Source organism: Rosa chinensis, chromosome 2, assembly GCF_002994745.2.
Source record: "Rosa chinensis cultivar Old Blush chromosome 2, RchiOBHm-V2, whole genome shotgun sequence".
In the NCBI taxonomy this organism is placed as follows: domain Eukaryota; kingdom Viridiplantae; phylum Streptophyta; class Magnoliopsida; order Rosales; family Rosaceae; genus Rosa; species Rosa chinensis.
This window is the reverse complement of record NC_037089.1, coordinates 27436317-27453431: the sequence shown is the minus strand read 5'-3', so window position 1 is coordinate 27453431 and position 17115 is coordinate 27436317. Positions and strand designations below refer to the sequence as shown.

Below are 17115 nucleotides of genomic sequence, written 5' to 3'. Positions count from 1 at the left end.
ATTTTATTAATAAAGAAGAGAAAAATAATACAAGGATGGGGCATAAACCTTACCCAGAATATAAGGAGATGGAAACCTAAGTAGTAAATATCAATATATTCAAAACAACCACCGAACTATGAAAAGAGTAAATCAATAACCATAGTCCCTTCCCACGAATGAAAAGAAGACACTTGACAGTGTCACAGGAGGCATAATCATGGTAACCATGTAAGCATGTATATCACCCATTACGGTCAGCGTCAGAATAAGACATTGTAGAGCAACACCGCATATAAAAGCACCAAGACTCCGATCAAGCATTACGTTGATAATGAATGCCCATATCATCCATAAGCAAGAAAAGAGCTATAGTAGACGGCGGAGTGGCGTACCATTCTAATAAAGTGGGTGCCAAATCCATGTTTGTCAACACTCAACCTATCAGCAACAGTATTCCCTCCGCAGAGCACGTGAGAGCAATGAAAGGTCAGTGAGCGGATACGCATTAAACAAGTGGCCAAGCAATCTGTAGAGGCCACGGAGGGACAAATGAAGAAAGGCAATGCAAGGAAGAACACCATTTGAGTCACTTTTAAGCCATATGTTATGCCATCAAATTGAAATGTGAATTCAACCCCAACAACAACCCATTAGTTCTGCGAAAAAAAATTGACTGATTCCAGTCCTTGACAAAATCCACCGAGATAACGACCATTCTCACCCCTAACAACTCCGGCCACCACATGCAACTGGTTCAGGGTTACCCTTAGCTAAGCCATCTATGTTGAAATTGAACCTACGACATACGATCTTTGAACCTGTCACACACTACGATCTATATAGAGGCTTGCACAGTAATATTGCTGAGAGTGAAAGTTGGTACGTGCTCCTTAACATTCTTAGAGATCTTTATTTCCATAACATAAAGCACAAAAAACAGAAAATTTGAACAGAATATCGGTCGAAGTGATTGCTGTTTTAAAGGTAACTTGCATCCATAGCTTCTCCAACAGCCAAAAATACTCTTCCTCTAATTTTGTTTACCAAGTCTGCTAATCTTAGCATGTGAATTACTTGCCAGTTGCCACCGGGTTGACAATGGCTAACTAGGATATATCCAGAACGAAGAACAAATTGAAACTGAAAATTGTGACATCAAATTAATTACATATGTAGTTTCTTCGAAGAACAGTAGTACCGAAGGTAATTAGATCTAACTGAGACCCAATTCTGATGCAATTCCCCTAAAGAAGTGATTTCTGATGTGTCAATGTTCATTAAACCTGCAACTTTCGAAAGAGATTCATAAAGTTAATTAGGAATAACAACTACCTAATGTTCTATATTGTGGAGCTAACTTGATATATAAGTAAGCATTCATTACTGCTGGTCAAGAACACTACGTACGTGACATGTCAAGAACTACTACCTTGGTAGTTCTCTTGCCGTCTTCTTCTTCTTCTTCTTCTTGAGTAATCAGCAATATTCTCATAACTCTGGCAGATATTCAAAGTAAAATCCTTGAAATCTTAATCTATTGTCAGCAACCAGAAGAGTTTGTTGTTTCTTATACCCTGATCATACAGTAAATAATTGAATAAAAATTGAAACACAAAGATATATAGTGACATAGTAAATCTAGACTGATCAGAAATGTTATTAACTAATTCTTACCATAAATCTAGAAACTGGAATTAAACTTAGGAAGAAGCACCCCATGGTAAGATTATATGGCTGCCAAAACATAAACAGAAGCATTAATGGAGGACATGCTGAATCATTTTAATTGTATGCAGATGTAAAGAAAAGGAAGTGATCAGAAACATTATTATTGGTTGGTAAATTCTTGATCCCAAACCAGCCCTTAAGTTGTTGAAGACCGATGATAATATATGGCGGCAGCTGCCATGAACCTGATAATAGCAGCATGGGAAAGAAAATCCACCAGATAAACCCAACCTAGCCTGTAGACGAAGGAGAACGTACGTGTTACGTCTAGGTAAATTCGATTAAACAGTACTGAAATTTCTTTGGCGGGTTTATATGTTAATGGAACAATGTTGACACCAAAACTATGTAGGACATACGTACATTACCAATTAGTTACCTGAAAATCAGTTTGAAAAATTCCAGCACAAAAAGTTGTAGTGAAAACAATCCTTTTGTAACTGATGGAATCAATCCCAGGATGCGATTTTAAAATCATTGAAGATAAAAGCAGAGAATCCACAGCTACTGCGCCGATCACCAAGTCTCTTGAAGTCCCCATCAAAGCATATATTATGGGAGGAACAATACTTGTATCTGGATTAAAGAACAGTGGCAGAACTGTTAAGTATAGCACAATGAATTTCGTCAATAAAATGACTTGTTGCGATGAGGCAGAATTGTTTCCCTTGTTAGAAACAGTATGCTTAAACAATCACAAACACATAATTTAGAACCTATACTAGATCAAATCATGTACATTCAAAAACTGAATTCTATTCTAGCAGTGTTTGGAAATCTCCTTGAGTTAAATCCAAGTAAGGAAAAATCTCTTTGAGGAAGATTCAAGTGAAGTGAAATCTCCTCTAGACAGATCTTAGAGAGGTAATATCCCCTTGAGATGGATCTAAGTGAGGAAGAAAATCCTTAACGGATCCCTTTGAGACAGATCTAATCCTCCTAAATGGAAACTGATTTCTGCAGAAAACTAAACATAAGAACATGAACCCAAAAAACTTACTCGATGCACTTGCATTGTCCATGACAGCTTTCTCCTGAATCCACCTTGATATTCTCTTAGTAATGGGACTAATTTTGAGAAAAAACTTGTGTTTCAGAAGGGACTAGTCTGACATTAATATAGAAGCTTCACATGACAGTTCCATCCATCAAGAAACTGTCATTTTTCTCAACTGCTTTATCAAACCCTCAACTGCTAATCAACTGCAATGTTATTTGAATTCAAATAGTGCATAAGCTTATCTGTAAAATTAATTCAAAGCTTATACATATGTATTTTAGACTCTGGCCACACTTCATTTACTTGTATTGCATTTACACATCATATAAATTCCAAGTGTTGTCAAGTTCCATAAGCTGCAATGCTTACAATCTCCCACTGAACTTGACACTACCTGAATAGATATATTACAACACAAATATATGAGAATGACCTACTGAAATGTGCACTGTGAGTCTAAAATCTACTTAAGTCATTCAAATTCAATTGACTAATAATCCTGTCAATTATATGCCTGCTGCAAGGAACCTAAGAATATTATGGTGAATGAGGATAGACACCAGTATTCCAAAATCACCTTGTAACAGACTATAATCACATGAATTTTATTCGTAGCAGTACTAGCATACTTGTGCTATAAATGCATTTAATCACAAATATACTTGAAGTCCTACCAAAATTTCTAAATTAATAGAACCAAAGCAAATTATATCTCATTCTGAAACTTTTACCACAATCTGCATATATGTATTGCCATCATATGAATTGCAATATGTACATGTACTTCTTGATTTTAGCAGATGCTTAATAGGATAAAACTTAATAATATAATTGCACATTATCGATCATATCACAACTAAACAACAATAAAGCCATAGTACATACTAACTGGTGATGATTCTGACATGTAATTCAACTCTAGATGATGTCTTTAATTCCCATATGTGCAGCATGCTTGACAAAATCAGCTACTGGTAAAGCTTTTGTCAATGGATCTGCTAACTGATCTTTAGTTCCAATCTTTACAATCTCGATCTCTTCATCCCTAACACTTTTTCTCACTGCAAAGTACTTGACATCAATGTTCCTTGAACCTGAAGACCTCTTGTTGTTCTTTGAAAAGAACACTGCTGATGCATTATCACAGTAAATCACCATAGGCCTTTCTATAGAGCTTATTAGCTTCAAATGAGAAATAAAATTTCTCAACCATAATGCATGTCCTGTTGCTTCATAAATGACAATATATTCAGCTTGAAAAGTTGATGTTGCTGTCAAAGTCTGCTTTGCAGTTTTCCATGAAATGGCTCTACCTGCTAGAAGAAATATGTATCCAGATGTTGATTTCAAGTCATCCATGTCTGATTTATAGGATGCATCTGTGTAGGCCTCCACCTCAAGTTCTTGCTCATCAATTTTTCTGTAAACCAACATGTGATCCTTAGTCTTTTTCAGGTACCTCAACACCTTCTTTCCTGCTATCCAATGTTCATGGCCTGCATTTGATTGAAACCTTGAAAGCATATTTACTGCAAATGATATATCAGGCCTTGTACAGATTTGAACATACATCAAGCTCCCCACCAATCTTGCATAAGGCACATTTTTCATGCTTTCTGCTTCCAACACATTCTTAGGACACTGACCCTTGTGCAGCCTATCTCCCTTAGATATTGGTGCATCACCTGACTTACAACCCTGCATGCCAAATCTTTGCAATATCTTGTCCACATAATTTTTCTGAGATAAACCCAAAGCATATTGCTTTCTGTTTCTGGTTATCTCTATGCCTAGCACATAATGTGCCTCCCCCATGTCCTTCATGTCAAACTGACTTAATAGAAAAGCCTTTGTTTCTTTCAACAAGCAAATATTACTGCTTGCAAGTAAAATGTCATCAACATACAAAATGAGCAAAATAAAATTGCTCCCACTGGTCTTAAGATAAATACACTCATCTAATTTATTTTCCAAAAATCCAAATTGAGTGATTACCTTATCAAACTTGAGGTACCATTGCCTGGAAGCTTGCTTAAGACCATATATTGATTTCTTGAGCTTGCAAACCTTGCTTTCATCTTCTGCAAAACCCTCTGGCTGCAACATATAAATCTTCTCATGCAAATCTCCATTCAAAAATGCAGTCTTGACATCCATTTGGTGCAACTCAAGGTCAAAATGTGCTACTAGGGCCATGACAACTCTGAAGGCATCTTTGGTTGAGACTGGAGAGAAAGTCTCATTATAATCAATTCCTTCCTTTTGATTATAGCCCTTAGCCACTAACCTGGCTTTATACCTTTCTACTTTGCCATCTGCATCCTTTTTGGTCTTAAACACCCAATTACATCCTATAGGCTTAGCATTGCATGGTTTATCAACTAAAGTCCACACACCATTTTGTGCCATGCTATGAAGCTCATCCTCCATTGCTAACCTCCATTTTGCAGTATTTACAGATTGCAAAGCTTCAGCAACTGATATAGGATCATCTTCATCTCCTAGATTAGATTCTTCAATAGTCAGGTACAGCTTGTAATCATCTGATATGGCACATTTTCTGGTTCTTGTAGATTTTCTCAAGGCTACAGGTTGAGACACTTCTACATTTGGTGCTGCATTTGTCTCATCTTGTTGATCAACTTGCTATACTTGCACATCATTATTCATACTTTGTCCATTTTGAACAGCTGCTACTGCATTATCATTTCCAGTACCATTTTGCACTTCATTTTCAACTTGATGTGCTGCAATGTCATCCTCTTCATTTTCTGGAATAGGATTCAAAAATACTTCATTTTCTAAAAATGAATTGTTGTTGCATTCCTGGTCCAGGATTGATGAGGCATTGCAATCCCGGTACACAAACCATTCTTCAAAAGCCTTGTTACTGTTCTCCATCGTTGCCATGTCCTTTTCTACATCTTTTCTTGCATTTGCATTGTTGTCAAATAGTTCATCATAAAATGTGGCTCTGTCTGACTCCACAATCCTTGTGCTTCTGCTTGGACAGTAAAATTTGAAGCCTTTAGATTTTTCACAGTAGCCAATGAAGTAACCACTTACAGATTGAGAATCAAGCTTGCCATCTGCCACATTATGCACTCTTACTTCTGCATTACAGCCCCACACATGGAAATGGTTTAAACTAGGCTTGTAACCACACCATAATTCAAAAGGAGTTTTCAGCACAGCCTTGCTTGGAGTTCTATTGCAAATATAATTTGCTGTTTTCAAAACTTCTCCCCACAGAAATTTTGGCAGTGTAGACCTTACAATCATGCTTCTCACCATGCTAATCAAGGTTCTATTCCTCCTTTCTGATACTCCATTCTGCTGTGGGTTATAAGGAGTAGTGTATTGAGCCACTATCCCACATTCTTGCAAGTACAATGCGAAAGGACCCTTGTGTTGTCCTTGTTCTGTATACCTGCCAAAGTATTCACCTCCCCTATCTGATCTGATACACTTAATCAATTTTCCAGTTTGTTTTTCAACCTCAGCCTTATAGATTTTGAAAAATTCCAAAGCTTGTGACTTTTCTGAAATTAAGTAAATGTAACAAAATCTTGAAAAATCATCAATGAAAGTGATGAAATAACAATTCCCATAGATTGTACTAACTGGAAAAGGACCTCAAATATCTGTGTGAATTAAATCAAGCATTTGTTCACTTCTCTTTGAACCTGTGTTCCTAGCATTTGTCATCTTGCCTTTCAAGCAATCTACACAAGTTTCAAAATCTGTAAAGTCCAAGGCAGGTAAAATATCTTGTTTCACAAGTTCTTGCAATCTTTGTTTTGAGATATGACCTAATCTTTTATGCCACAGGAAAGATGATGCATCACAAAATTTTCTCTTTGAACCTGATTTGCTTAAAAGAAAAATTTTCTTGCTGTCATCAGTTTTAGCTACAGTATTTTCACAATTTGCACACCAATAACCATTTACCAAATCAGCATCTCCAAAACAATTTGAACCATGGTAGAAATACATAACTTTATTATTACTTGAAAAGCTGAAACCATTGTTTGCTACAAATTGAGAACCAGAAATTAAGTTCCTACTAATACTTGGAATACAGTACACATTGTTCAATACTAATACATAATTATTCCTAAACTTGAGTTTGACAATCCCTACAGCCTTCACAGCCACTCTTTGGCCACTTCCAGTACACACCCTTGTCTCATTCTTTCTTGGGATTGAAATCTCTGACAATCCCTATAATGAATTGACAATATGAATAGGGGAACCAGTGTCAAACCACCAAGAGTTGTCATTTACAAAAGCATTTGACTTAAAATTGAAAACAGATTTTAAAAGAAAACTACCTTTCTTTTTCAGCCAAGCTTTGAAACCTTCACAATCTTTCTTAAAGTGACCAAGTTTCTTGCAAAAGAAACACTTAATGCCACCTGCAGGTTTGTTTTTCATTTTATCATGATCAGATTTCACAATGGATTTAGAGGTGCTTACAGCGTTTCCAGGTTTAAAGTTCTTGTTGTTGCCAAATTTCTTCTTGTACTTGATTTTGGACATCAGATTCACAGCCACCTCGTGTCCTTCTTGCTTCTGCATTTCATCTTCAACTTCCACACACAGTGAAATCAACTCATTGATGCTCCATTTTTCTTTCTGAGTCTTGTACAATGTCTTGAGTTGAGAATATTCATTTGGGAGTGAGTCCAGAATCATGTACACCAGGAATGAATCATCTATAGCCATATTCAGTGCTCTCAGCCTTGCAGCAATATCAGAACCTCTCATTATGTACTCTCTCACACTAGTCTTGCCATTGTATTTCATCCTTGCAAGAGACCTCACTAAATTCTGCACTTCAGCCTTATCAGAAATTTTAAACTTTTCTACAATGGAATTGAAGAACTCCTTGGTCAATTCTGAATCAGGTATACTGCCCTTCACATTTTCACGCATGCTTTTCTTGATCATGATCAATGCCATCTTGTTATGCTTATACCATTTCTCATATTTGTCCCTTGCATCTCTGCTAGAACTTTCAGTTAATGCTGCTGGAGGATCTTCTTTCAACACATGGTCATAATCCAATATCCCCAGATTCAGTTCTATGTCCCCTTTCCATTTCTTAAAGTTTGAGCCATTCAGAAGCTCAATTTGATTGATGCTCATAGGAAAGTGCATAGCTGCATGTGAAATGATCAAACAGATTAATCTAGTGTAACTCAATACCAGAATAAACTGTATGTCCCAAATAATGTAGTATATATATGCAGCAATATGAAACTTTATCAATTTCAAGATTTTGACAACCTTTGTGGTGTACTAATCTATGTTGATATATGAATGTTCATTTACTCAATATATATATATATATATATATATATATATATATATAAGATTCAAAACCAAATGTCTGCATCTGTGTTTCTTTGGAAAGCAGTGCAAATTAATTTTAAGTTTCAAAACCTGAAACTTTAGCAATAGACCATTGACATCGTAAAGCCACTTTGACAGCACATATGTTCTTAAAGATTAACATAATGATGTAAATAATTCCATTTAAAACATTCTTAGGCCACTTTGGCAGCACTTGATGCATTTATTTTCACATCAGTTATCATATCAGCATATTCACACACCAATCATCACATAATCTCAATAACAGATGAATGAATATATATGCATATGCGTATAATATGAATCTGATATGAACTTGAATGTGGATCTTCTAATATTTGACAGTTTTTGTCATGCACATATGAACCACATATGGATATTTTGTCGAACTAAAGCATAAGAACAGATGAAATTCATAAAATTAATGTATATTACTAAATCAGTATGGTATGATCAAGAATATACAAGTAAAATATTTTATGAATTACTTGATGCGGATTAAAGTAATTGAAATTCCCAGAATTCATAACTTAATGCAGTTAATTCATTCTACATGTAATTGATCTATGTATGGCTGCTCTGATACCAATTGTTAGAAACAGTATGCTTAAACAATCACAAACACATAATTTAGAACCTATACTAGATCAAATCATGTACATTCAAAAACTGAATTCTATTCTAGCAGTGTTTGGAAATCTCCTTGAGTTAAATCCAAGTAAGGAAAAATCTCTTTGAGGAAGATTCAAGTGAAGTGAAATCTCCTCTAGACAGATCTTAGAGAGGTAATATCCCCTTGAGATGGATCCAAGTGAGGAAGAAAATCCTTAACGGATCCCTTTGAGACAGATCTAATCCTCCTAAATGGAAACTGATTTCTGCAGAAAACTAAACATAAGAACATGAACCCAGAAAACTTACTCGATGCACTTGCATTGTCCATGACAGCTTTCTCCTGAATCCACCTTGATATTCTCTTAGTAATGGGACTAATTTTGAGAAAAAACTCGTGTTTCAGAAGGGACTAGTCTGACATTAATATAGAAGCTTCACATGACAGTTCCATCCATCAAGAAACTGTCATTTTTCTCAACTGCTTTATCAAACCCTCAACTGCTAATCAACTGCAATGTTATTTGAATTCAAATAGTGCATAAGCTTATCTGTAAAATTAATTCAAAGCTTATACATATGTATTTTAGACTCTGGCCACACTTCATTTACTTGTATTGCATTTACACATCATATAAATTCCAAGTGTTGTCAAGTTCCATAAGCTGCAATGCTTACATCCCTCACATATTCCCCAAGCTCTTGAAAGAGGCCTGGAGGCTGATGAGGATGTAATACCCATTGAGACCTTTCACACATGTTTTTCTCAATAATCAATATCAAGCAATTCTTCCAATGAATAGATGGCAGAAGCAACCATAGTTTTAGTTTCGACTGTTTCGAGCTACCCTGGAGAATTTGAAGAGCTCTTTGTTGCTCACTCTCTTGCTTGAAGCACATATAAGGAAATCATAGATAGAGCTCAAGATAAACTACACAGATATTTTTTTTTCCTTTTCTTTTCTTGTAAGTGGTAAAACCTAGTATAAATATTTTAACTTCGTCATAAACAGTATTAATTAGTAATTCAGGGAATTCTTCCGGATCCCTATACTGTAGGTGCACGTTTGAATCAATAGAGAACTCTTTTTTTTTTTTTTTTTTTCCTGTATGCAGTCCACTGAAGTTATATGTTCGATTTAGCTTGTAAGATTATTGAATTGATTGACTAGGATCGATGCTTAACTTTCTTAATTTAAATAATTCTAATGACCAAGTTAGCGTGTATTAGTCATGCATTCTGATAACGTATTAGAGCTAATGTAAGAGACATCTCTTTCCAGTAGATGGTTTTATTATTATTATTTTTTTCCTCCTTAAGACGAATCCTAAGATTGATTTCCATTCCTCAGCTTCAATTTCATTCTGACCTTCGAAACCATATAAAAATAAATATAAAGAAAGGCTGTCAAATTTTAAAGTTGACGTATCCTAATTCAAATGACGAAATTTGGCATATTATTACCGTAGTAGAAAAGAAATTATGACTAATTGAATTGGTTCATTGTAATTGTAACGTCTCGATCTGCACATCTTCAAATCGAAGTCATTACAGTGCCTCGTATCCTTATAACTTGAGTTAAGATTTTCTTAATTAATTCAAATCCTAAAAACCCGCAAGGCAAAAATGAAGAGATTAAAATCCTTTAGTAAATCCATTTCAAAAATTTTACCTGGAATATTTCAGGTTTGATTTCATTTGCTTTCTGTAGGCCAACATATCACATTACGGATAACTGGAGTTCTAGCCTGACAATACTCGAGTATTAGCACTTCCGACCAATAACTCTTATAAAAATGTAACCAATTCCACTTGGTCAGGATCAATTTTTCTTGTATAAGTACTTGATCAATATCAAGAAGACATATTATTTTGCTAGTCGGGTGTGGTTCTTCTAATTACTATGGACACCCAAACGTTATAAGTTATTTATTTCCACCATAATATCAAATATCATAAAGTAATACACAAATTGTTAAGATTTCGTCATACTTCCAATTATTCTCCCTTAAGGAGTGAATTCTCTTCCAAACCATTTAACAACTTAATAAACTTAAATGATTAGTCATGATTTCTGTTTTTTTTTTTTTTTTTAAATGATTAGTCATGATTTCTAAATCTGAAGAATTTATCCGACTTATAATCTTCAAGCATATAGCCAAACATGGACCATTAATTCCATAATCTTGCCATTAACTATAATGATCAGTACGTCATCTTTAATTGACCAAATTTGGACTTGATCTCAAGTCCCTTTCTCTATCAGTTCTAATGGAAGCAATTAACAAAGCAACCAACAATGTAGGAGCAGTACTACTTCCCAAGCATGAACCAGTACATAAAGAGTGCAAGTAATTGATATCCTTAAATCATCCCTTCTCCAAATTGGTCAAAAACAAAATAATCCGGCCATCCTTTTCGTTTCAACAGTGCGGGAATCACTACCTCACAATAACTAGAAATCTCCAGCTTCAGAAAATTACCTTCACAATAAGAAGCCATCGTTGTAAGGCAAATTATCCAAATCCACACTCTACTTTCGACCTCAGGCTTAGAGCACACTAGCTTTTCTTCTTCAACAAGACAGAAACCAACACAGCAGAACACATCCAAAGCAACTTCATCAGTCCCAGACAACTCAAATCAAGGATCTTGCATCCCACTTCCGAATGTCTGTGATTAAGCATAAACCAGTATATTGAGTATCACTACGTATTCTAAATGCAAACCAAAGTCAGAACTTAGTCACTCAAATCCTCCAAACCAACCAACTTCACAAACTCCGCAATTTAAGCATAAATGATCATGCGCCCACAGACACAAAATAAGGTGAGAAACAAACCCAGAAAAGCCAAACAGCCACCGTGCACAGTGGATTTCGATGGAGACCGAAATCACCTAAAATGGCAAATACTCCAAACTTAATCGAAATAAAAAACGATGCATACCAACGTGTAGAGCTCGAAGATTAGAAGAAGTTTCATACCTCATGCACGTCAAACCGTAGCCGGAGCAGCCGGAATTTGCAGAAGAATGAACAATAAACCAGAAACTTTCGGCGTTTTATTCTCTTCCCTCGATCAGATATTGTACAAAATGAGACTGTAGAGACGACGGGAATGAGAATACGAACGGATTGGCACCGGTTATCAGCCGTCATATGGCCGGAAGACCAAGATACAGTCGGGTCATTGGTGCGGGTTTTCGGGTCGAGAAAATGGGTCTCAGCGTTGAGAATTCTAGAGAGATTTGGAGCGTCCGATCTGATGAAGTGGTGGTAAATTTGGACGGCTGAGATCGCATTGCTCTATTTTTCTATCAATTAAATAATTTCTATAATCTTGAAACTTCGGAAAATCATAATAATTAACTTGGATGTCCAAAAAATTTCATGACAATTATCACCGACTCATCGTGATGCGTACTTTATTATTAAAACCTTGAATTGAAGATTTCGCTTCCTTGAAAATTCAAAAAAATGTTCCGACTGCCTTTAACACTTATCGAGATTACAAATGAAATCTCGAACAGTTTCACTTTAGTTTTTAAAATATTTTTTGGGCTCGAAATAATGAACAAGTGATTGTTTTTGGTCGAATGTAAACGATTTGATTGCAACAAAATGGATGAAAACCACGATGAGATTTCCAATTGAAAAACTATGATATAATAGTACTATTAATTTTTTTTTTTTTGACAATGACATTCATTATGCAATTCAACAAACGATACAATAAAAACACACTCATGCTCGTAGTCAGAAAGAATGTTTACACAGAATATACTATCAAGTACACCTCTAAACAAAGTACACTACACATCACACCCCTAGCACATCTACATTTTAGGATTAAACCCAAAACAAGAAAACCTAGACATCCGAAGAGAAATAAAATATAATAGCGAAACGTCTATTTTCCTTGTTGATCTCCTCAATTAAAAAAGAAAAGAAAAAGAAATTGACATCTTTATGTAAAAAGTAATGCAGGCCCAAAAGGTAAAGCAAAAAATAAAAATCTTGAGAATAAATTGACCCAAGACCACACACAAGGAATGCCCAAATTCCACCCAAATCTCCAACCATGGAAAACTCTAGCATGCACGACGTTCTCTGCACCAGCAAAGCCGTCCCTATTGCAGCCGCACCGGGACAGCTACCATCACCGATACTAATATCACCTCCATCAGAACCATCAGCATTGTTGCTGCCACCGCAAGACTTGACACCGCCGCAGTACTAGAAGCCGCCTCCATTGGAAAGCCAACCGTTCCCACTATCGCTGCAAGAACCAAGTCCACGAGCACCCTGACTCGTAGCAAATACTATATCTGAAAGAGTACTTGTTGAGTACTTAAAAACATTATACATACTGTTTCTTTGAAAAGGAAGTCTATTGTTGGTAATATAATTTGATAAAATAAAATCTTTGTGCATTAATTGCAACCCATTGTTTCTACCTGCTGCAACTGATATAAAATTAGGTTTTGCGTACAAGAATTGTGTGCTTAGGACACATTTTTATCTATGTTTCTTCTTAATATAAGTTAGGTAGTGCAGGATTTTAATGGTTTGTAATTGTCAATGCCCTATTCATTTCGGATCGATATTATACGTTTTCTCTTTAAACATAAATTGAATTTGAAGTCTCAAATGATAGGATTAATGTTCTTAAAAAACTAAAGCCATAAATCTTCAGAAGCACATGAAGGATTTGATACCTGCAGAGCATTTTCTTACCTTTAATTTACTTATGCACTCAATATATATATAGGTACTTAAATTTGTTTTCCTTCTTAATTTTTTTGTTGTAAGAGTACCTGTATCCTGTATGGCTGTATGCCACCATTGTTTAAAGAGCTTAATACAACAATACTAGAGAAAGACTACTGTTAAGATGTGCAGTTGTGTATAGATGATGGACCAACAAGAAGAGTTAGTTAGGAAAAATGGTTTGGCATCGATCAGCTCAGTGTTTAAGCACCAATTTAATGAGCTTTCATATATAAACTTTGTAATCCACATTTGTAACCAAACCGAGATATTATCATCGGAAAAAAAAAAAAAAAATCAAAACGAGATATTCAATAACAACTCCTTTCATAATTCACTACTCTCAAACTTCTCAAAGCCTTTAAACTTGAAGAGGATTGTATGCACCGACAGTGCAACTTGCACTGTCGGTTATTTTAATCTCTAAAAAAATAACAGCCACTCATTTAATCGACTCCTTTATATATTTTAATATCAAAAAAATTACATCCATTCATATTGCAAGTACCCATACACTGACGGTGCATATTAGAGAGATAGAGAGTGAGAAGTTTGAGAGTAGTGAATTATGAACAATAAATGTACCTTAGTTTTCAATTTCAGCATCAAGTATTACATATTATTAAACCCAGAAGGGTGGAGAGATGCCAAGCTAAACCACAGTTCTTTGCCCTTTTTATTAAACGAATATAATAAATACATGTACAATTGGAAATTGAAGTATTTGGTTAATAAAGCCTCTCATCACAGATTCGCAACAACAAAATAAAAACCAAAATTTTGGATGACGATGATTATTGGGCCGTATTACCTAGTAATAGAACCCAAATTAGGTCCAGGAGCAATCTCATAATATATATATATATATATATATATTTTTTTTTTTGCGGTATTTGACAAATCTCCCCACTTATTGCTTTGTATAGAAGCTTCTTGTCCTATATATATATATATATATATATATATATATATATATATATATATCCCTATCTGATACACAAATTGAAAATACAAGGACAGAATATGAATTTCTGGAGAATGGAGATTGCAGTATATGAATCAATCCCTACTGGGCAGATATCAGAAATAATAGAAAAAACTCCAGACTTTTGGTTACGCAGTGAAAATCTCAAGATATGAGATTAAAAACACTGTGGGGCTCTTACTTTTGAGAACACAAAATAAATGACAGGACCCGCCCTGAATTTCACCCCGAAATCCGGAGAGGCCCTGCGGGGCCCACCTTAGAAGAAATTCTACAAAAAATTTGGCAGAACTTCCCCTAAAAATGGAATACCCAAAACCTGTAGAAAACATTTACACTTCTAAATCATCCATCCTTATTCTCCTGGAGCCACCCTGCTCCCCAAATAACATCAACTTCCAATTTCACAAATAACAATCTCAACCCACATTACAAGATTAATTTCACAGGTTATCAGAGCAATACTATTCCATTAGGTAGTAAAGAACACAGAAATAGAATTAGTACGCGGAAGCAATGCTGTTGGCTATGCCTCGACTCCATGTACGCCCGACCTCAATTAACCTAGCCTGCAAACTGGGCATTTGAAAACCGAAGGGCCCAGGGGAAAAGTAATTTAAAACACGTTAGTGTGAGTGGACAAAAATAAAGAATTTAATATGAATAAAACAAAATAAAACTTCATACTTTCCCACATTTTTCGATATATAAAAAAAAATCCAGATGCATGCAACATTTATAAAACACTTAAGAAAGTAATCCGAAAAACGTTAAACTCCAGAAAACCGACTAGCCCCGCTAGCCACAACAACAGAGTAAAAGATTGAAATTTCAATACTCGAAAATATAAGACTAGCCCCGCTGGTTAAGAAAACTCAGACTAGTCCCCGCTAGTCAAAAATAGTATAAGTAGGGGAAGATGATAGCCATACGAATGAGCCTCCCAGGCTCGGGTGATAGCCTCCCAGGCTAAAGTACTCCCATTACTCCCGTAATATACCCTGACGCCACTAAGTGTAGCGATAGGATACCGGGCTACAGAATTACTGTCACAGAGACAGTAACCTGCGCCACAAAGGCGGAAAAATCAATGCTAGCATGATAAAATCACCCCTCAGTATGGCACAGGGAAACATAACCGAAAATCCAGTAAATCCAAAATACATAAGGCTTCCCCCATCTCTCGTAAAAGAATTTCCAACGACGTGTCCCACACGCCAAAAGTATCTCCAAATCAATAGCAAAAAGGCGAGAAATAATAATAAATCGTAATCCCCGCAAACCGAAACAAAACCAATTCTAAAATCATCATCAAGGCATTCCCAATGCCAAAATCGAAAGTCGATAAATAAATAGGAAAGATCAATAACTCAACGGCGTGTCCCACACGCCAAAATATTCTCGGGTCAATAATGAATAAGCAAGGAAGTTCAATAATGAACTAATATTTCATTTTGGAAAATACCATGGAAAATACTTTGTTGAAAAACAACATAATTCAAAGTTTCGAATCCGCGCATAACAAAATTAATATCCAAAAATCACAACCGGAATAATTCATAATCACTTCATGAAACTCATTAATGAAAGTAATTCCTCGTGATAAATCAAAATCAGGAATCCGAAAACAATTATATGCTCAAAATGTAATATAATAAATAACTAGAGCATTACTTTAAGAAATAAATGCATGCATCATTATTTAAAAACAAAAGTCCACTCACAGTACTATTCCGACGATCATGCATTCGAGTTCCGTCATCGAGCAATAGCTCGGTACGACGCCCTGTACATAAATATATTCCGTGAATAACTATTCTAATTAAATACGATTCTCAAAATCGAATCCTCATAAATCATCTCCCCAATTCTTCTCGGATTCAGCCCAAATTATACCACTAATACCAATTCGTTAATTTAAAGGTTCCAAGGCAGAACCGAGAGATATCCGACGGTCGGATTCTCGTAATTTGATAATCGAAACCCTAAACTTCAAAAATTCATAATTAATTCCAAGTTTCCCCAAAAATTACCAAACTTCACATACAAGCTCTATATAATTTATATGATTTAATGGGCTAAAAAAAATAGAATTTAAATTACTGTTTAAACGCCACTACTGTTCACGCACCGCACTGTTCACGCATGACACTGTTCATGCGGCGGCCAACTCCTCCTCCGGCCACCAAATTTCAACCACATAATCATCTCAACATTCTAAGCATTTTTCATAACTGTGACCAAGTGAGAAAATACCTTGAAGTACTCCAATTTTGCAGATGAACACAAACCCGGAAATCTCCAAACCCACCAATTTGGAAATCCTTCAAATTCACCTTCCAAACGTGGAAATTTCAACTAGAAGTCTTGAGGGAATATGATCATTGACTAGAGGCGCTCCTAATAGAACCAATTTTCCCTCCAGAGATAGCCGAAAACTGGAGAATTTCACCGGAGAAGCAAATTACTACAGTAACAATGATTGCATAAATTCGGGGTTTTCCGGCCAAATCACCGATACCCACTAATACCATCGTATAGAGGAGGAAGAGACGGTCCAAGGACAACTGGAATCACATCAATCGGACGCCGGACGGTGAAGAAATCGGAAAAAGAAAAAGAGAGGGCGACGCGGGGGAAGAGGGAGAGGGGAGAGA

General features: G+C 35.7%; 1 long non-coding RNA gene across 1 annotated transcript; it reads right to left on the bottom strand.

Moving 5' to 3' along the window:
• Positions 1-14482: 14482 nt before the first annotated feature.
• Positions 14483-16708, bottom strand: LOC121051983. Its single transcript, XR_005807699.1, has 3 exons — positions 16590-16708; positions 16183-16244; positions 14483-15034 (listed from the first exon to the last, which is right to left on the bottom strand). It is a non-coding gene; the product is annotated as an uncharacterized LOC121051983 (long non-coding RNA).
• Between the last annotated feature and the right edge of the window lie 407 nt (positions 16709-17115).